Genomic DNA, 13976 nt, shown 5'->3' with positions numbered 1-13976 from the left:
GAGCAGATGCTTAAGGGCTCCTCCTTTTGCTGTCCTGCCTTCCCTGTGGGGCAAATCATACCCACCCTGGCACCGACTGGAACCCAGCCTCCCTTTTAATGCTGCCTTAGCTCAGTGGTAAAGAATCTGCCTGCAGTGCAGGAGACCCGAGTTCGATCCCTGGATTGAGAAGATCCCCTGGAAGAGGGCATGGCAACCCACTCCAGTATTCTTGCCTGGAGAATCCCATGGACAGAGGAGCCTGGCAGGCTACATTTCATGGGGTAACAAAGAATCAGACACGACTGAAGTGACTTTCACTTTTACCCAGAAGCACCTTTGAATGTGGCTCTGGAAGACAGGCCACCCTCACCTTCCCCTGGCAGCCCGGGTGCTAGCCAAAATGGTCTCCCTTTGACCTCTCCTCAGCCCCCCAACTCTCTTCCGACCTGGGGTGAAGACAGCAAGGGCAGAGACAGGACCCACTCCTGGACAAGAGGAGGAACCACACCCACAAGAATCACTCTCTGATTGCTTTCTATTCAACTACCACTCAGTTCCGCATTCAATACATGTGAGCCTCCAGAAGATGCTACACCAGGGCATCTGTCCTGGAGACATCGTGTCCTCAGTCGAGTGTTCACATTTGGAGCCCAAGAAGGTTCCAGTTGAGCCCAGGTACTTGGTCAGGGCTGATATGGGGTCTCAGGGGATCCTGGAAGAACTTGTGTACCCCAAACCCCATCAGGGAGTCAGAAAGTGTGCCACCATTGCCCTGTACTATCCCAAGGGGTTAGAAATGACTAGAAACTGAGAAAGAAGGAATTCCTTGGTGGCCCACTGGTTAGGACTTGGTGCTTTCACTGCTGGGGCCCAGGGTCAGTCCCTGGTTGGAGAACTAAGATGCTGCCCCCCAAAAGAAACTGAGAAAGATCGTCCCTTCAGCCCATCCTTCCAGCCCAGTGGACATGAACAAAAGGAACTGGAAACCTCGCACCTGGCACTGACTTTGCCTTGGGAGCTCCTGGACCTCAAACAAGAAGAAGAATTCATATTTGTCCAGCACTTCAAAGACATCCTCTCACTTAATCCTCATCACAACCCCATCAGATACGGTGGCAGTTTTAAACAAGTCTGTGGGTCATTTGACACACTTTCCACAGAGAGATGGGTTTCCTCCATGGCTTAGTGGTAAGGAAACCTCCTTCAATGCAGGAGTCACAGGAGACACAGGTTCAACTCCTGGGTCGGGAAGATCCCCTGGAGGAGGAAATGGCAACCCACTCCAGTATCCTTGCCTGGAGAATCCCATGGACAGAGGAGCCTGGTGGGCCACAGTAAAACATAGGGTCGCAAAGAGTCAGACATGACAGAAGCAACTGAGCATGCATGAATGCACAATTGAAAGGTGGGGGCGATGCTCCCACTCCGAGAAATCTGGGTAAGTTCGTGACTGCTCTGAGCGCAACAAAAGCGATGCTGTGAGACTTCTAAGGCTAAATCAGAAGAGACCATGCAGCCTCCTCCTGGCTCCCTGGGGCACTCATTCTGGGACAAGTCAAAAAGAAGTCATAGCCATGCTGGGGAGTCACAGGCAGATGCCCCAGCTGACAGCCCAGCTGAGCTCCCAGACAACGGCCAGTAGCAACTGAGAAGTCCTTTCCAGCCCCACACAACTGAGACAAAACGTAATAGTTGTGCATCCAATCGATAAGCATGCTGTGGGCAACTGGTATGTGAGAACACCTTTCTGGACAATGTGGTCCCTCCAAGAACTTTCAACTGAGCTGAGGAGATAAGGTATAACTGAGCAACCAAATGATAAGCTTTGTGGCTGTGATGATAAGCGCAAAGGCACCTGGGAGAATTCAACTCAAAGGTAGTCTGGGAGGGCTCCGTGGAGGAGGTGTGCCTGGAGCTGGGTGTCATGGTGAGCGAGGAGATCATTCTACGTGGGGAAACCAGGAGCTGAGTCTCCCTCAGGGGGAAGAGAGGGCAAGAGAGTGTGGGTGGGCAGTGGGAAGGCTGGGGCTGTCTGGCAGGTGTGTTTGTGGAGTATGGAAACCAGTGTAGAGCAAGACCAGATTGGTGGTGGTCAGGGTGGGGAGGTGGAGTGGTGAGGGATTTGTGGCTAGATCCAGATTTTTATTTTCTCAGTTTCCAAAAGCTACTGTCATTAAAGATCAAGGACCACATTTCAGCTTTTCCAGAAAAGTAAAAGAAAACCATGTGCTTTTATTTCCCAGGGCATCAGCTAACATTTTCCCCAGGATGGTTTTATAGGATACACTTGGGAGACTTTTCATGGAAGACAAATACTTTTGTTAGTGCCCTTTAGAAGCTTGGACTCTCATAAGGTCCACCAGAATGCCTAAAAAGAGAGAAAATTCTAAGTGCCAGCAAGGAGAATTCTTCTCTTCAGCTACAGGAATATAAATTGACGCAACCACTTTGGAAACTTTTTGGCACCAACCATTACAGCTGAACACAGGTCCAGAGACTCATCGTGTGGTATACAGATACCAGCAGAAATGCATCCATCCGTCCATCTATTCATGCTTCCCTGGTGGCTTAGTGGTCAAGAATCTGCCTGCCAATGCAGGAGACATGGGTTGGATCCCTGGAGAAGGAAAGATCGGGAAGATCCACTGAAGAAGGAAGTGGCCACACATTCCAGTATTCTCGCTTGGGAAATCCCATGGACAGAGGAGCCTGGTGGGCTATAGTCCATAGGGTTGCAAAGAGTCGGTGATGACTTAGCAACCAAACAAGAAGAATATCCATCTATTCACAAGAAGGCATGTACATAAGCGTTCATAGTGGCACTATTAGGAATGGCCCCAAAGCAAAGCTGCCCAAGTGCCCATCAACAGGAGAAAAATATTAGAGAAATAAAATGTATATTCACATTGTGGAATATGAGTGCTGCGTGTGTGTGTGTGTGTGTGTGTGTGCGCGCGCGCTAAGTCGCTCAGTCGTGTCCAACTCTTTGTGACTCTATGAACTGTAACCCGTCAGGCTCCTCTGTCCATGGAATTCTCCAGGCAAGAATACTGGAGTGGGTTGCCATGCCCTCCTCCAAGGGATCTTTCCAGGGATCGAACCCACCGCGTCTCTTGTCTCCTGCATTAGCAGTCGAGTTCTTTACCACTAGCGCCACTGTGGCATGGTACACAGCAAAGAGAATGCATGAACCATAATGCACACACTATGAGTGGATTTTACCAGCATAGTGTGTGAAGCAAGAGGAGCCAGACACACAAAAAGCTCATGGTGTAGATTCCGTTTCTATAAAGTACCAAACCAGGCAATGCTAATCATACCAAGTTAGGTTAGCAATTATCTCTGGGGCCACAGTACTTGGAAGGGGGGATGAGATGATTTCTGGGGTGCTGGTGGTTTCCTGATCTGGGTACTGGTTATATGGATGTGTTCATCAAGTCCAATGCAAATGATTTGTGCGTGTTTCTGTATAGCTATTTTGTGTCAATAAAAAGCAAATCATCATCATTGTCATCATTATCACCTTCTAATGCAGAATGAAGGCAGAAGGCACAGAAGGGCCTCTGGGCTGGAGTCAGGAAGAGATTTACATGGAGAGTGACAAAGAAACAAAGTTGAGAGACATGCCAACAAGGATAAGTTTAAGATGGACCCAGTTAAATCAAGCAAAGTTGTCACTGAAATCAGAAAGCAAATTGCAGTTTCAAGAGTACCCGCCCTGCTCCATAATGGGTGGCTAGTCTAAGAAGCAACTACACCCAGCCAGTCCCCTTTCCAGATCTAGGCTGGGATTAGTCACAGAAGATGGATCACCTCCCACAGCTTTGGAGGCAGGAGGCAGAATTCCCCCCAAATAAAAGATGCTTTGAATCCTCAAGGGGCCCCACCACTAAACATCTACCCCAACGCTCGATTCTCTCTGCTTACAGGATGTAAATCTTGATGCTGCCACCCTAAATTTTTGTACAGTGGATTCCTTTGATTGGAATCACTTTGGGCAAAGGCGATTAGACTCCATTAGCTGTGGGAATCAATTGAACAGCGAGCTTTCCTTCCTAAAGGGAAGGGCCAGGTTCCAGTACTTGGCTTACTGCAGAGCCCTGGAGGAATTCATTGAAGGGAGGCCCGATTTTAAACATCATCACTTTTGGAAGAGACATTAGGCATCCCTCCCACGTTATTCAAGGATGAAATGAGAAAGGCAGGGCAGGACTGGGGAAAGGAGCCATAAGAAGGAGCTGGAACCTTCAACTTACTCCCTAAAACCATCAATGCATAAAGCCATGTCCTAGACAGCCAGTGAGATGAGCTGAATGTCCGCTTGGTAGTAGAGTGAACTCCAGTGGTGACACTTCCTAGGTCTTAGCCCACATGTGTGAGGCTCTAAGACGTGCTCAGAGGCTAGCAAGGACACTTGTTAGGTCTTGGGTCTCCTCCGGTCTTTCCCACCTACACTCCCTCATTACATAGGAAACCCCGACAGGAAGAAAGGTCTCCATCACGGTCTCCTTCTCTCTAGGCCTCGAGATGGCCTCTGGTCCATCTTCTCAGGTTTCCTGAGGTTGGTGGCCATGATCCAGAAGCCTCTGGTCCCATAATAAACCACCTCAGGGATGTTACTGTGTAATTATTGCATGGATTTATGTAATCTAAAACAGAAAACTCCAGCAAAGGCAGTTATATGATTTCATATATGTATTTATATATATATATATATAAAATAGCTAGAGATATATAGTTTGGGTTTGAGCCATCTGTTTCAGATTGCATTACCGTTAAATCTCCACCCTGCCCTGTTTCCATACCCTTTGCCATGTGACCTTACAATTCATCCCTCTAGAGGTGGAGTGGATATCCCGGCTCCATTGCTGTCAGGTCACAAATGTCCTTTGACTAATGGAATGTAGGCAGAAGTAACAGTGCACAAGCTCTGAATCTAGGACTCGAGTCACTGCATTTCTACTTTACCCTCTTGAGGTATTGCCAGGAAACTATGTCCCAGGTAGCCTGCTTGTCCTTGGATGATGAGAGACCCATGGAGCAGACTGGACCCAACCCCCACTCAAGTCCAGCTGGGCACAGTCTAGATCAGCAAACAGGTAATCCACAGACATGAATATGAGAAATAAATGCTTCCTGATGTCAATTACTAAGTGTGGGAATAGTGTTTTGTTATACAGCATAATTGTGGCAAGACCTGACTGATATACACCCTAAGCACTTTATTCCATCAATGCACAATCTAATGTCTAAAAGAACATCTCATCTCTCTCCCCTCTGTTCTTTTTCCTTGACCACACTGTGGGATCCCCCTGACCAGGGGTCAAAACCACACCTTTGGTAGTGAAAGCTGCAGAGTCCTAATCACTGGACAACAAGAGAATTCCCCTCCTTTTTTTTCCCCTGCTGTGTTGCATGGCATGTGAGATCTTAGTTCCCTGACCAGGGATCGAACCCATGTCCCCTGCATTGGAAGCACAGAATCTTAACCACTGGGCTGCCAGGGAAGTCCCTCTCCTTACCCTTCTTAATTCTTCATAGATTTATCACAACCTGAAATTATATATATATACACATATGCATACATACATATATATATACATATATATATAAATAATGTACTTGTTTCTCAAGTGAAATAAAGTTTTATGATGGCTAAGATACTGTTTTGTTCCCCGCAGCTATAAACACCCAAAGCCCTAGTAGGTGCACATGAAGTAAAAGTCACTCAGTCTTGTCCAACTCTTTTTTTTTTTTTCATGTCCAACTCTTTGTGACCCCATGGGCTATAATGTCCATTGAATTTTCCAGGTCAGAATGCTGGAGTGGGTTCTCTTCTCCAGGGGATCTTCCCAACCCAGGGATTGAACCCAGGTCTCCCACATTGCAGGCAGATTCTTTACCAGCTGAGCCACCAGGGAAGCCCCAAGTAAGCATGTGGTAGGTGTTAAATAATTATGTGTAGAATGGATGGATAGCCCTTTTTGTCTTCAGTTAATATGTCTCCCGTCTAATTTATCTTCCTCTGTGTAACTCAATGACTTGGTGATAGGCTAAGTTGAGGAAAAAGAACACATTTTGTGGAGAAAAAGAATCTGTGAGCAGGAGATCTCTGGGTGTTGTCTCTGGTAAGGGCTGAGGGGTTCCTTCTCAAGGAGCAGCTCCCGGTGGTTAGGGTCCTCAGAAACCACAGCAGGCCTCCAGGACCTTGACAAGTCAGCAGGTGGCCTGTCCAGCACGATCCAATGGAACCGCGACACAGCTAAATTTCTGTGGCCCGTCTCAGAGGCTGTCCTCAGCCGTAGGAGGTTTCTGTGTGTCAGTTCACTGGGGGGAACTTGAAAGGGACTGACGTGGCTTCCAAGAGCCGCCAGAACGTTTGACTCTCTGGCATTGTGCCAGCATCACACGTTAATTAAATTATATGGCAGAAACACCACAATGTCAAGGTCAGATATTACAGCCGTCAAAGCCTAACATTAGGCTCAGTATTTTATAGCGCAGAGCAAAGTATACCTTTAAACAAATTTCCTTATCTTGCCCGTGTCGACTCTAGCGTCCAGCTCATCAGACATCTGCCATTCGACACTGCCCATGTGAAGAGCATCCCTGACAACTTTATCTGAGGGTCCATAAGACCCTCTCTGGCTTGTCAGACAGTGTGGGGGGGAGACCGAGGAGGGGGTATTCCTGTGATCACACCCACTTGCTCCATCTGACCCTCGACTTGGGGCCAAAACAGGCTTTGTGAACCTGCAACTCCCTGAGGGCGAAGGATGTAGTCTTCCTGGCTTTGTCCCGAAAGTAAACGCTAGTTCTTTCTTCGAAGATGGTTCTATCAGCAGGGCAGCAACTAGCCAGGCTAGAAAACGGGAAGAAAAAAAAAAAAAAGACTTTCCTTCCAAATGTCTTTTTAATAAGCACGGCTAGAAGCTTTCCGTGAGTGTGGAAACTGTCCACAGGAAGCCCCTGGCTCTGAGCAGAGCTGAGCGAGGGCAATTCTTTCAGGCAGGAAAGGACTATTAAGCCACATTCCGGGTTTCCTCTGGCCTCTCTTACGGTTAGGGATGAAAACTGGGAGGCCATGAACTCGGGGGCCCAATGACTCTCAGGTGATCACCTAAGTAAAGCGGATACCAAGTGTGTTGGTCTTGTCTCCTCAATACCTATTAAGTACCTTCTACATGCCAGGCACTATTTTATGTGCTTTATCTCCACCAACTAACTTAGTTCTCCCAACATTATGAAATCTGTCATTTTTGTTGCCCCCTCCTCCATTTTACAACCAGACAAAGTGAGGCCAAGTGGGACACCGAGAGTAACCGCCTAAGGCCATACAACTAGTCAAGCAGCTGAGCCAGGTTTGAAAGGAACCGAGGCAGCCTGCCTATACCCTACCTGCTACTGTGCAGTCTTGGCTATTGAAACCTAGGAACCTCCCATGAGCCAGGAGCCCTGATAAGGTGCTGGGGGTTCTGGGGGGAGGACCCTGTATAAGCAATGTATTCACAAGGGCCAAGTATTTCTAAGTAACATTGTAAAATAAAGTTAAACTAATTCAGATCTTTGAAGGGGTTTTGAATTCTTTCCAAGGGTAGGAGTGCTGAATAAATATAGTGCTTTGGAAAACCTGCCTTCCTATATGGGTGTTCATTGTACTTGATCTTTACTTTTTACTGTGGGTTTGGAATTTTTTTCAAAATAAAATTAAAATTATTCCTCTATTTTTTTTTTTTTTAAGAATTAGCTTTAATAGACTACCTTGGGGAGGGTAAGCAAGAAACCGGGAGTGGTGATTGCCTGCGGATAGGTGCCCTGGGTGACTGAGGAACACGACTGGGGGGGACAGGAGAGCACTCCCTTGATATTCTCAGAATTTTGTGCCATGAATGTGACATTGTCTGGGTGGAAGCTCGGGAAAGAAAGCACAGAACTCCAGGTTCCTGAGTCCCCACCCCGCAGGCCGATCCCTCAGAGTGTGGAGGGTCTTTGGTCACTCAGCTGCAAGCGAAAAGTGGGCAGACATTCCCACCCACTCTCTGGCCTAAAAAATATAAGCTTGAGGAGGAAAATCAAGGGAAGCTCATCCTCTTGGCTTTAGGTAGTGTGAACAGAGGGAAGCTTTCAGCCACGTGGGGCTCAAGTCTCTCGGGGAGACTGTAAGTTCTCTAAGGAGGGGCCTGGGGTCTCCCCTGGCCACCCCCAACAGCCGCAAGAACAGTGCCTAACAGACAGAGGGGCTCTATGGAGTGTTCATGGAATGAATGAGCTGTGCTCCGTCAAGGGTCACCTGGCCTGATGCTCTCCCCACGATATGTGTGGGGACCTCTTAGAGCCTGGATGTCACACTTACCTCGAGTTACCAGTGCTTCCCAGCCTTGACACGCATAGAACATGATGATATTTTTACGACGCACAAGGATAAACAGTGACCAAGTGTTCACAAGGGCCCCACTTGGCTGCTCAAGGCCTGAAGCTACCAGTCAGGGGAGTTGTCTACCCGCTCCCCACCCCTGCCAGACCCACCAGGCTACCCCGAGGGGGCTGGCCCACAGACAACACCCTCAATCTTGGCAAGCTCTGGGTTGATAGCTACAGGGGCCGTTCGCTGGCTGTCTGGAGCTAGTCACCTAAATGAGGAGAGGGTGGGCCGAGGGGGCTGCGGAGGGGCAGCTAGGTTTCCCGGGATTCAGAGTGGGTGCGAGGGTGTGCCCTGGGCTGGGGGGCGCCGCGGGCCTGAGTGGTGGGCTGGGACGGGGCTGACTGCCAGCTCTGGCTGGCCCACAGCCAGGAAGTCTGACTGAACTTGGGCCAGCCCTGTTGGCCCACAGACTCTGTAAGCTGAACTGCTCCAGCGCTCCTGGGCCTTTGTTTTTGCTTCCCCACCGCTCTCCCTTAGTGTTTAGGAATGTGCTTTGAAGGGTCCAGCCTGTTTCGCCTCTGCTTAGGGAAACCAAGAGCAGAGGCTGGGCCGAGGCCAGATGGCTGCAGGGAGGGCACCTGTCATCACACTGCAAGCGCCCCAAGGGGCAGGTGGAATCCAGGGGGCACGGGGGCAGGGGCGCCGCTTAAGCCAGCCCCCTTTCTCTGCTGGGAGACTCTGTTTCCAGTGTGAAACCTTGGAGAGTCTCGGGTTTGTTTTGTTAAGGGAGGCGGTATTCCCTTAGCAGCTCCCCCAGAGAGCCTCCATTTGTCCAGGAGCTTTTGGGGGGTGAGTTACATGCTTGTATTTGTCCTGGGCAAGAGAGGGAGCTGCAAGCAGTGCTCGAGCTAGGAAGAGTTGCCTCTTCAATTCGCCCCGGGCTCCATTTCCCCGCCTGCCTTGGAACACACTGGCAGGCCCTCAGATGACAGTCAAGTGAAGGGCCCTGGTCCAAAGGGCCTGGCCTCTCTTGCACCCCCCGCCCCTGGGGACTGTGGTCTCACATCCAGGCTGTAGCACTTTTGAGTGGCCGGCTTCCTTCTTCCACAGCCCCCTCACCCACCATCCTTCATGGCCTGTATTACCCTCCAAATCACCTGCTTGGGCCTTTGAGAGCTCCTAGCGCTGTGGCCTCACAGGCCCAGCACTGTGCTTTGCCAACAGCAAGCTGTTGATAAATTTATATGATAAGAATACCAGAGCACTTCGGTGACTCAAGGCATCTGGGATCTCTCTCTAACCAGAAGTCCCCTGTCTCCTCTGATTCCCAAAGCAGCGTGCTCTGGGTTCTGGCCTTCCTTTGGTCACTGATGTGTCCCCTTGAGCTGGCATTGTCACCCTCTGAACCCATTTCCTCAGCTGGACTAAATGGGGGCCCAACCAAAGCTCTGGCGGCCATGCTCGGCACACACTCTGGTTTTCCTGGCTGTCATTTTAAGCCCAGGTCAGCCTGCCTGGACTCAGGTCTTAGTGCGGTCCCTGGCCTTCGGCTGAGGATGCCTCCTGTGCTTTTCCATGGTCTGTTAAGCTTCACAACACACACACCTGGTCCTTGGGCTCCTGGCACGTGTGTGCCTTTCTGTCCCCCCACAACCATTTATACAGCTCCGGCTCCCACGTGCGACGGGGCCGTGGCACATGAGCAATAACTCCAGGGCCACAAGGGCACCCGAGGCATTTTTCTGCAGCTGGCGTTGTCTGTTTCAAGCCATGCAAGACCTCCCTCCTGCCTGGTGGTGACACAGGCCCTGTTTAGTTATTTGTGGGGTCTGGATTTTTTTTTTTCCCCTTCCTCATTTCCATTTCTCCTTGATTTCAGCATGAGAGTTAAATGTGCACTCAGAGGCTCTGCTGAGGATAAAGAGAGAATGTGATCAGTGGCATCCCTTTCCTGAATCTGCCCAGGTAATGACTGCCTCCCAGCCTCGCCCCCGAGTTTCCTTTCTGTCTTCGTATACTTAGTGCACGTTGCCCTGGATAGAGTTGAATCAGGCACCCATGCACCCAGGGGCAAGGACCCAAGGACCCGTCCTGGGTTGAGCAAATGGGGCCCAGCACCCAGTGCAGGAAACTGCAGCCCGCCTCCTCCTCCCTTCCCCCCCTGGCTGGTAAGTGATCGGCTGCCAGCAGGTAGGGGAGGCTGTCCGTTCCCAGCTAATGATCGCCTTAGGCGCCAATTGATGGAAAATCCAGGCGGGCTGGCGAGCTGCAGGGCGCGGCCAGGGACAATTGTATGGACCAGTTTTAACAGGGGAGGGCGGGTGGATGGCAGAAGGAATGCTCTGTGTGTGTGTGTGTTTCCCGGTCTCTGTCTCTCTTCTCTCTCCTCCCCGCTGCCTTTCCCTCGTTCCTGCTCTCGCTTTCGGTTTTCTCTTCTGTTTCTAGCCCACGCGAGTTGAAATTAGAAAGGTCTCTGCATTCATTTATTTGTTTTTAATAAAGACAGCATTTTTAAGCGGCATATTTGCAGCAATTGAGTGCTAAACTAAACACCAAGCCGACTAAATGTGTTAGGGGGAAATGAAAAGTCAGTTTACAAGAAACATATAATTAACACGTTCTCTGACTTTCCCTAAGCCTTTGTCTGGCTGAGGACAAGACACAGGAACCATAATCAACTTTAATAAAATGAAAGATGGTATCGAGGCAAAAGGGGAACAAAAAAAAGTTTAGAGTGGGAAAGTGTCCACAGGAGGGGATTCTTGAGTTAGTAATAAATGTTTTTTAAAAAATGAATCTTTTGTTGCCTTATTTTTAGTCAACAGCCATTTTCTCCTTCTAACTACAAAGGCTCCAGAAGGTTCTAGTTTGTACTGTACCTGTTAACAGCGCCTGAAGCTGAGAGCTGGAGGGGGGAGGTGGGGAGGTGGTATAAGGAACCCGCAGGAGACGCGCAGCAGTTCCCACAGGCTGATCTACCCAGGATAATGGAAATTACTATTGCACAACCCCAGAATCTTCACGTGGCCTGACTTCCAATAAACCTTTCCCCTCCTCACCCCTTGGAGAAAGTGGAATAAGACATTAGACTTTCAATAATCTCATATGGTGATGATCAATCAAAACCCAGAGGAGAAGGCCAATTTATAGAAATTGTATCTGCTTCACTGGGCGGCTGGAACAAGGGAGCTGATAAGAACACTGTGCTCGCCTTTGATGTGTGAAGTTGCCCCAAAATGACAAATGCCAAAAAGAAAAACAAAAACACTGCCTGTACACACAGGGTCTTTTCAAAGGGAGAGGGTGCTCGGGAGAGGCCTGTGCTGAAGCAGATCACTGAAGGGAAGCACATGTATAGGCCACATAAAAAAGACTTATTTTTATTATCTTTTGGCTATTTCAAGTTGGCATTTCCATCTTTCCTGTTTGTGTTATCGCCAATGAAGTTTATTTGCTGAATTAACTTTTAATGGATCCTCTACTTTGTTCTTCAAAGTTGGATTCTGGGACTTAGGCCTTTTTAGTCTGGACCCCTCTTGCCTTTGTGACCAGCTCTCACCCCCCACCCCCATTCCAATCCTGGAGGTGAAGGGCTCAGCCTCTGTTAACTCCTTGCCTGCTGGTGTCTTTTCCCTGTAGCTACTAATCACCTCCTTTTGATCACTGCCAAGTTCTCAGGTTGAAGGAAGGAGAAAGGACCTCTTGACCATTCTGGCTGGCTTTCCACATGAGCCTGAAAATGTCGACAAATTTGAAACATCTGCCGGCCTGCTTTGGTCTGATTGCTAAAATATGCCGACCTCAAGCCCCCGCCCCCCCCGCCCCTTTTAATCTGTTTCATATTCACAAATTAAGCATTTAGTCTGGGTAATAAATCAGGGCGGTTTACGAGGTTCACACGAGACAAACAAGCAAGCAGGGCAGAACACAAGCCCCTGGAAGCGGCGTGCGCGGAGCTGCCAGGAGTCGGGAGCCCCACGCGCTCGAACGCCGAAAGCAGCCCCGGCGCGCCCTGACACGCCGCCAGCACCCACACTTCGGCTGGTCCCCGAGCGGGCGGAGCGGAGAGGTGCAGGGGAGCAGCCCCAGCCTGGGCCCACACCCCTCCAACCTTCCGCACGAACCCGCGGCGCCCGGCGCGCCCCAGCTCTGGGCAACTCGGCGCCCCCGCCCCGCCAGGGAGGGACCGCTGGCACAGGCGACAGCCTCAACCGGTACACACCCTGCGGTGGGCCCATTAAGCCGAGAAGCCGAGGAAACTGGATGCCCCCTCCCCCACCTCTTCCATCCGGCTGGGCTTGGCCTTAAAGATCCCAGGCCCACAGTCGCAAGCAACACGAAGGATCCCCTCCACATCCACGTGTGACCTCCACTGAGCCTGGGCGCTAGGCACCGCCCCCCCTCCCCATCTCTCCGCGTTGCCTCCTCCCAGGTTTCGGTCCCAGCAGCCACAAAGCTACTTTCAGATTCAGAAAGGGGGGGTGGGGTGCGGGGGAAGGGCTCTCTTTTAGAGTGGATCAAGGCTTAAGAGAGGCACAGAGAGGGGAGCAAAGGCACAAAACTGGGCTCTGGGCCCCACTGCAGAGACCCGCGTCCGGGCTTTGGTAACCACCCAAACTCAGGGGGCTTCAACCTGTGCGTTTCCCGCCCTCCCCCGTGCATCAGCGAGAAGTGGACCCGGACCGGGGGTCTCAGACCAGTACCAGCCTAGGACCTTGGGAGACTCTGAAGGGGAGAGCGGCTCCAGGTCACCCCGTCCGAGCCTCCGGCGCCGTGCCATGCTCAAGTTCCCTATCGATTGGCGTTCTCAACGCTATCGTGGCGGCAGAGAGACGGAGGGCGGGAAATCGGGAAGCCGGAACCTGCAGCCCACCCTGGACCCGGGAGGGGGGCAGGCGTAAGAACAATTCCCCCATCTCGCAACACAGTACACGCACGCATCGCCCTTCCTCCTAGCACACATTACGACTGCGAAAGCCATTACCGCCGGCGCGCGAGAGACTTTTTAAATATTTACAGCCCGCTCTCCGCACGGTAGCCTGATCCATCTTGTGGGCGCGGAGGCGGGGCGCGGGGCTCCGCTCCGGGGGAGGTGCGGAGTCGGGGCGGGGGTTCCAGCCGCCTTCCCCCGCGGCTCCGGGGTCCGCCCGGAGCTCCCCATCTTGTTCCCCCTGCCAGGTGGGTAGTGGGCCGGAGACTGCGCGCAGCGCGCCCAGGGCCCTGTCGGGGCCTGAGCGGGCGGGAGTAGGGGGGTGCAGCGTCCGGGAGGAGGGAAGGCCGGGAGGCTGATTTAAAGGTTCTCACCGGGAAGCGAGAGAGGCACAGACCTGAGAGCCGCCGCGCGGTGAAATCCGAGGAGCTCTCTTGGCGAGGAGGGGCTGTCAGAGGCCATTTATCTCTCGCCAGAGTGGAGGCTCGGCTCCCACACCGCCCGCGAGTAACAATGGCAGCGATCAGCAGCTCTGCACGCGCTTCAGTGCATGAATGGATTGCGGAAGATGCCTGCGCTCTTCTTCGCTCAGGCGGCTCTCGGAGCGCCCCCTCCCCGCCCGCCGCCCCCGCCCCGCCGGCCTCCTCCGGCCCGAGAGCGCGCGGTGCGCCTCGGGGGTCGTGAGTCCGGCCCCGCGGCGCG

At 51.5% G+C, this 13976-nt stretch overlaps 1 protein-coding gene across 5 annotated transcripts in view; it reads right to left on the bottom strand.

The window, feature by feature from the left end:
* BCOR (BCL6 corepressor) overlaps positions 1-13976 on the bottom strand; it is a 117329-nt gene that overhangs the window by 73847 nt on the left and 29506 nt on the right. The window contains exon 1 of one of the 5 annotated variants that reach the window (XM_043895443.1): positions 13672-13802. The exons of the other annotated variants lie outside the window; for them this stretch is intronic. The gene's annotated coding sequence lies outside the window, so the exon portion shown is untranslated. Of the gene's footprint in view, positions 1-13671; positions 13803-13976 lie in introns of those variants that run through there. 5 annotated transcript variants of the gene reach the window in all.

This window comes from Cervus elaphus, chromosome X, assembly GCF_910594005.1.
Source record: "Cervus elaphus chromosome X, mCerEla1.1, whole genome shotgun sequence".
Lineage (NCBI taxonomy): Eukaryota > Metazoa > Chordata > Mammalia > Artiodactyla > Cervidae > Cervus > Cervus elaphus.
This window is presented reverse-complemented; position numbering and strand designations above follow the sequence as displayed.